Source organism: Manacus candei, unplaced genomic scaffold, assembly GCF_025592945.1.
Source record: "Manacus candei isolate 608988 ecotype Guabito, Panama unplaced genomic scaffold, ASM2559294v1 h1tg000011l, whole genome shotgun sequence".
Lineage (NCBI taxonomy): Eukaryota > Metazoa > Chordata > Aves > Passeriformes > Pipridae > Manacus > Manacus candei.
In genome coordinates, this window is record NW_026138059.1 from 27,430,619 (window position 1) to 27,438,066 (window position 7,448).

The 7,448-nt window shown below is 49.1% G+C and overlaps 1 protein-coding gene across 5 annotated transcripts in view; it reads right to left on the reverse strand.

The window, feature by feature from the left end:
* The window catches only part of BACH2 (BTB domain and CNC homolog 2), a 193,491-nt gene extending 188,105 nt beyond the window's left edge, over positions 1 to 5,386 (reverse strand). For all 5 annotated transcript variants that reach the window (XM_051777772.1, XM_051777771.1, XM_051777774.1 and 2 more), the window contains exon 1: positions 4,515 to 5,386. The gene's annotated coding sequence lies outside the window, so the exon portion shown is untranslated. The remainder of the gene's footprint in view (positions 1 to 4,514) is intronic.
* Positions 5,387 to 7,448: the final 2,062 nt, after the last annotated feature.

Genomic DNA, 7,448 nt, shown 5'->3' on the forward strand with positions numbered 1-7,448 from the left:
TAAAAAAAAAATTAAAAAAACAAAACAAAACAAAACAAAAAACCCTCAGTGGATGTCAGCTATAGTAAGTACCTGAGATTAAGTCTATTTTATTTGTTTATTTAAGCTGCTTTTCCTCTTTTCAAAAAACGAAATTGCTGCTCCACAGCCCAGAAGCCCTGTGTGGTGACAGGCAGCAAACAGTTCCTGTTTTTCTTGGCGGGGAGACTCAGTTTGAACCTGTGCGCCAAAACCCATCTACCCATCACAGCCCGGCTGAGGGTTTTCAAAGCACAGGAGCAAAACAAAACAAAAAACCCTTCAGGCTTCTATTTCAACTCCTACTACAGATAAACTGGAAATTCCCATATTTTTCGATCCTAATAGCTTTTTAGACATCCTCAGTTGATACCATAGCAGAGAAAGTTGTATGCAAATAATAAGTCTTAGGAATAAATCTGGGAGAATCTGACCCTTTCAGGTCACCTTTCAAATTTAAAAGAAGAAAAAGGCATAGCTCAGCTCCCTATGACTCTTGCCCCTGCAGCCACCACCACCTTCTCCTCCGTTTCCTTTGAGGCACTGTTTCTGGAGTGTCCCAGCTGGCTCTGGGGGCAGGTTTACCTCAGCAGGTGTAAACAGCAAAGGGGGGAAGGCTGAGGGCTTATGCACAGAGGGGTTGCATACCTGGCAGCCCCCTCACGCACGCAGGAGCTGCTGTTCAGCCCCCACCGCAGTAGGAGCTTTTAGAGACAACCTTTTTCAAGCCAAAGAGGGACACATCTATTGATCTGCTGAGATGCCAGTGCAGCGCAGCTGGTGTTCTTCAGGTTGTTGCTGTGGCTTCTTCTGCATGAAGATCAATACAATCAAGCAGAGGAGTCTTGTGAGCCCGATTTTTGACAGATCAAAGTTTTCTTTGTACAGTTTCTGCCATACACGTAAACTTTTAGTATAGGGGTTTTCCCGAACTTAATCCCTCATTCCTTTTTATTTACCTGTTCTGAACCTGTGGTTGCTGTTTTATCGTTAGTTCTAGTAACTCAGGAGCTGCGAGCCCATCACTGGCCATAGAGGCATTTGTATACATTCCCTGCTTCTATGCTTTAGAATTGTAATTCATAGTCCATGCTCTTTTCAATCCACTACAAAGATGGTTCTGCCTATCTAAAAAGCAAGATGAGCACATTGCAACTCAGCTGGCAATATTCATACATTTTAAATCTTCTTGATGCAAGCTACAAATGAATGCGTAATGTTCAGACAGCTGTCAAGGTTAGTATCTTTTGGCTGAATTTAAAGGGATGACCATTTTTTGTAAAAGCCTAAATGAGTAGTTTGAACACTGTTCTGGGAAACCTGAGGGAGTTAGAGTTACTCTACTGCCTGTTCATCTACTACAATAAAATCATTTAGACACCAACTGAAATATCAGTAAAGAACTGCAATATCAGAACAACACTCTTACACATTCTCTTACAGCATCTATAGTCAGAAGGAACATTGAAAGCAGGAGGACTAACTTGGACTTGGAGAAAGTGTGAAGTTTAAATCTGAATTTTCTTCATCCCAGCAACAGAATGATTGGTATATTTCCCCTAACAGTTCAACTCAGAAACCATTAATATACAACCATCACACGCAAAATGAGTTGAGCTGGAAATTGAGACACAGAGGTGAAAGACTTAAGCATGCATGCCTTCAAATCAAAGTCAGATCTTCTCAACACTACAGGTATGTTCTTAGTGTAAACTAAGAAGCCATTCAGAGAGCATTCCTTTAAGTGAAAAGGCACATACATTTTGATTTGAATATATAAACCATGTTCATACCACCTAAATTAAAACTACAAGAGACTCTGTTCACATCACACAATAAATGCTATTCAATTTCACCAAACATTTATTACATAAGAATGTCATTAGTACCAAAATGATTACTTTGCATATAGTCATGTTACACACCTCATTTTTCAGCTTAGTGCCATAAACGTTTCTTAGCTACACTCTAAGAGGTTTCCTCCTTATCTGTGCATATGCGAAGTCTTATCCAAAAAGAATGTCACAGGCACACAATGAGAAAATATCTATTTCTATTCTTCTTAAAAAAAAAAAAAAAGGCTGAATTTTTCATTACACCTTTTGAGGAAAATAAGTAATTGGCAATCATACTGCAGCCTCATTAAGAAAAATTGCTATTGCACTTCAGAACAGAAAATCAAGCAATGAAAGTTTTGAAATAAGCAAAGGCAAGCAACTTCTGTCACATATTCACACTACACATCATCTACACAGGATTTTATTTTTGGTTCTCTTTGTCATTTATTATGAACATACAGAAAGAGATATGTAAGATTAATATATAGAGATTTTATTATTTCAATGAGTATCTGAAGCCTTTTACAATGTCAAAGATTTACGAAAATCTCCTCATATTAGGAGCATTACATCAATGGTATCTATTGTGATTTGAACAGTTATCCTCAGCTAGTAACTCAGGTTTTATCCGTAACTTTCCTTGCTGCCCAGCACAGAAGAGTGAACAGCCAATGTTTTCTTGCTGTAAAGAAGGTAGGTGGGATGCCTTCCTCCCCTTCATTAGTAGCGCATTCTGCCAGCGTGCACATTATCACCAACAGATGTTCCAGATGTGCCTCTGAGTCAGAGAAGGACTAGGAATACCTGTCCTAGCACTGATTCTCAGCGTGAGATACCCGGGTATAAACAATTGCTGTTGATTATCAACTTGGGATCTGTCAGCATATGCATTAGTCATGTATTTGCTGTGCGCATCTTCCCCATCCACTTCACAGTGCTAAAAGTTTTTTAAAAAATTAGTTGTTTAACCACAAGTCACACACCAAACTTGCCCAGAGTTGCCCAGAAATGCACACTCTGCTTCTGTAGAGCATTTTTGCAAAAGATTATTAAATATCTTGACAACCACCCTACTTCCAAAATCACTAGTGACCTTTCTTGCCCACTTGACAGCTCACTGTACAGGCGTACATGTTTGCATGGCTCGTTCAGTGTTACAGAGGAAAGTAACAAGAAAACTAGACCTATGATCCTGATTTTTCAGTTCTCTGCTTTTCCAATTAGTCACAGCTTCCTTCCATTCCTTGCAGAACACCTTCAGAACAGCCTTTGAAGCTAGAGGGTCAAATGTGAAAAACGTTGCTGAAAGCACAGGTTCAGTACACCACAGGCAAGTACAACACCGATCCATTTTGCCACACAACTGCCCAGATCTCAGTGACAGGGGGCAGACGGGTGGATACAAAAGGCAACACAGGCTTTTAAAAGCGCAAGCCCACATCTAAAGTGGAATTTTATTTCTATTTGTCAGATGTAAGGTTCCTAGAACAGCAGTTTAAAGCTGTTGTCTACAAGGCTGTTGTGGCAACAGTGTAACACACCACCTTATCATTTTAGTCTATCCATCTCATCAAACTCAATTATCTCAAGTTCCAGTATTTACATACCTGAAAAAGTCAATTTACCCAAGCATCACCACCCTCCTCAAACTACAGAGCATTCCACCAGCTACGGCAGAATCTCAGACAATTCCCAGCTCATAAAAATTCCGACTTGTTTCCAGCTCGAGTCTCAGAACACAAAATTAAAATATGCACAAGTTTAGCGACAGTTCCAAAGTCTCTGAAAACAGGCTTTCATCAGGAAAACCCTGACATGGCTTCAACTAGAGCAAACAGCAACGCTGTAATTTCCCAATCTTTCCAACATCCTAAGGAGTATTTCTAATCAGATGTCGCCCCTGTCTCACGTTTATTATTAAAGACTGAAACCCAGGGTTTACTCCGGAGTCTCCGGGGCTTCGCCAACAAGGGCACAATGATCTCACGGCAACTGAAGCGATTTAAGCAAGACACCCCGCTGCATGACCAAAATAGCCCGCTCCACAAAAGGAGAGGCACGATTTCACACTCAGCTTCCTCCGTGACAGCCAGCGTCTCCGCGGCGCGCTGCCCTGCGCGCACGCCGCGCCTTCGCCATCCCAGGAACTGTTACCGGAGTTCGCATCCCTCTCCGGACCTACGGGAACGTGGGGGAGCGGGGGGCTCGGCGGGTACGGCGCCCGTGCGAGCGGCTGCAGGTGGTCGGGCGGCGGGGCCGGGGGCAGGCGGCGGGGGAGCCGCGGGCGGAGGGGCTGACCCGGCCTCCGGCCGTGCGGAGCGGAGCGGAGCGCGGCGCGGGGGAGCGCGCACGGCTCACGCACCAGAACCGGGGCGCCCGCCGCGCACTCCCCGTTACGCAACGCGCGTATTTCCCACTTTAAGGAATAAGCACTAAGCGCGCCTGCACAGCCCGCGGAGCTCCAGAGGCGGGGGTGCAGCCCCCCGCCTGACCCCGCGCAACAGCTGCTGCTCCTGGGAGGAGGAGGAGGACAAGGAGGAGGAGGGGGGAAAACCACGCTGCCCCCCCCGCCCAGCCAGCCTCCCCCCAAACTTTGCCCCCCCCTTCCCTTTCCCCTTCCCCAGCGGGGCTGCCGAGCCGCGGAACAGGCGCACTCACCTCGCCTCCGCGCAACTTTCGGGGGTCGCCCCTGTCGCTGCAGCCTGGGGGGAAGGTGGAGGGGAGGCGGTGGGGCAGGGTGGAGTGGGCCCGGGGCGGGGCGGTGGGGGGACTGTTACGGCTGAGGAGGTTTGGGGAAAGGGGGGGGGGTTGCTCTTGTTCTTGCTGCTGCTGTTGTTTCGGAAATTCTTATTAGTATCTCTCTGCGGTCAGAAACCTGCACCCTCCCCCCCCCAAATGAAAAAAAAAAACCCGACCCAGACGATCATCACATGGCGATTGCTTTGAACCAGCTGTTTCCAGAGCCAAAGTCTTGCGGAGAAAAATAAAGGGGGAAGGGAGGGAAGGAGGGGAGGGCTGGCAGGGGGGCCGGAGGAGGAGAGAAAGCCGCAGCGGAGGGAGGGCGGGTGGAGGGAGGGACGCGGGGGGGAGGGGGAGCGGCACCGCAGCGGGCTGTGTCGCTGCCGGAGCGGCACCCGGGGCCGGCGGCGGTGGCAGCCCGGCCAGCGGAGGCGGAGGAAAGAAGGCGGCGCTGCTGTGCTGCTGCTGCCGCGGCCGCTGCTGCGCTGCCCGGCTCTGCCGCCCTCTCGCCCGCCGCCGCCGCCGCCGCCGCCTCCCGCGCCCCGGCCCAGCGCCGCCCCCGCCCCTCAATCGCTACATTGTTGACATTCGCAGGCTGACGTCACCTCCCCGCCCCGCCGTGCGCTCCATTCACAACAACGCTACGCCAGGGGCGCAGCACCCGCCGCCGCGCCTACGCCCGCCGCGGGCCCTGCGCACGGATTGTGGCGTAAGGCCGCTCCGAGAATAGCGGCCGCGCCGGCGGCGCTACGCCCGCCCCGCCCCTCCGCCAGCGGGCTGCGCATGCGCAGAGCCGGTTCACTCGCTCCCTCCCGCGGGAGTGGGGGGGGGGGAAGGGGGGTGTGCGTGCGTGCGCGCGTGCCGGCGGACCCCGCGCCGGGGCTCGCGCCGGCGGCCGCGGGGGGCTCTGGGAGCCGTAGTCCGCGGCGAGGGGCCGCCATGGCGGCGGGGGCGGCCCAGGGGTGTCCCGCCGCGGTGGCCGACGCGGCGGCGAGGTGTGCGCAGAGCGCGGAGGGCAGGGCACAGAACACCCACCCCGGTCATTCCCGGCCGCCGGCGGGGTCGCCTCAGTGTTGATGCCGACGATATTTTACGCGCTCCGCCCTCGCGGAGAAACCTCATCCTACTTGTAGTGCGGACCGCAGGCGTCCAGCAGTCATGAGTCAGCCGTGCCGGGCATCGCACGGAGAGAGAAACGCTGCCGGGACTGACAACAGAAACAAAACCCCGTCAAGTGCTTCCAGCGCGGGAGCGCTGGTTGTTCTTCGCCCCCTCCCGGGGGGTGTGTGCCTCTGTGTGTGTGTCTCTGTGTGTGTGTGTGTGTGTGTGTGCCTGTGTGTGTGTGTGTATGTGTGTGTGTGTGTGTGCGCGTAAAGCGCCCGGCTTGGAGCCCTATTCCCACCCCGAGGCTTGGCGCCATGGCTCCTCCTGCCAAGTGGAAAGCTGCGATTCCCGCAGATTATCCCGGTGCCGGCAGCCAGTGCTTCTGAGCGAGACCCCAAATGTCACCGGACATGAAATGCAGTCGGGAGAACTGGTAGATGAATAAGCCGCATTCTACAAGCCCGAGTTACTCAGCCGGGCAAGGACAGTAAAACATAAAGATGAAAGACAACTGATAAAAAGGAAAGTTGGAGAATAAATGATTCACAATAGGGGCCGTGAGTGAGATTATCTCCGGAGACATCTCTAATTAAAGGGCGTTGGATAACTAGAGGGTTACATTTTCCTGGGTCAGTGGTCTTGAAAAAGCAATTGCAGTTGCAGTAAATGTCAATAAAGAATGATGGTGACCTACTGCTAACAAAAGCACGTTCAGTAATTAACATGTGCATGTTTGTTATTTTTTCTGCGTTTGTCAGTTTTCATTGTACATTTTCATCCTCTGTTTCCCCCTTTCACTACAGACAGATGATATACTGTGTTTTCTGTATCTTTTAGAGAGGAGCAATTCCTGTGAAGTTATCTCACTGATGTCTTCTGAAATTGCAGCAGCTTCATCGAGCTACCTGCATTTTCAAAGTCTGCTAAACTACAGAAAACTATGTTGTCAACAAAGATTCAACTCTTGGTATGTAAGGACAAATATATCACCACTTCTCAAAAGCGTGGTTCTCCTCAGCTTGCATTTTGCACTGTTGTCTGCAAGTAAAGTGAAAAGCATTTAGTTCCATAGCATTTTATCCCTACTTTTTGTAGCTACATGGGCTGCAGAATAGCACCCCGCTGAAGATTTTGACTCATAAACTTCACTTTCCCTTTTCCAAGTAATGATCGTATAAAGCCTTGCTCACAAGTGCCATTTAGGTTCTGGTTCTGCAGACATATATGGTGTTAAGCACCTGAAAAGTCCCACAGTGTGTAAGGAGACTCATCATGTGTTTAAATACTAGCAGGGCTGAATCTTCTTGTTGCCTCGTTTTTCCCTGAAACACAAAAAGAATTTTGTATTGGCATGAGAGATAAAAATAAGCCATGTAGCATTTGTAATGGTTTAGTTAGCATGCTATGTGCCCATTATGCCACTGCATTCAAAGTGTACATATTCTGTTACTTAGACCACACTACAGGAGATATGGCTCTGGGTAGTCAAAGTTGTCCAGGTTGAAAACTCAACGAAGCACACTGTGTAACCCGTAGCATGTGTTTCTGAAAGGCACAATAATTGCCATTTATCTTACTGGCTGATGTTTTAAAATAAATGTTTTAAAATTAATGTTACTATTTGGCTAAAAGGAAGAGTAAAGTGCAAATATCCATTTTAGATTTTATTGCAGTGACTTCAGTGGGAACTAGATCACGCTTGTGCAAGACAAAGGTTGGCACAGAGTGAAAAAAAGCTAGAGCCAAGCA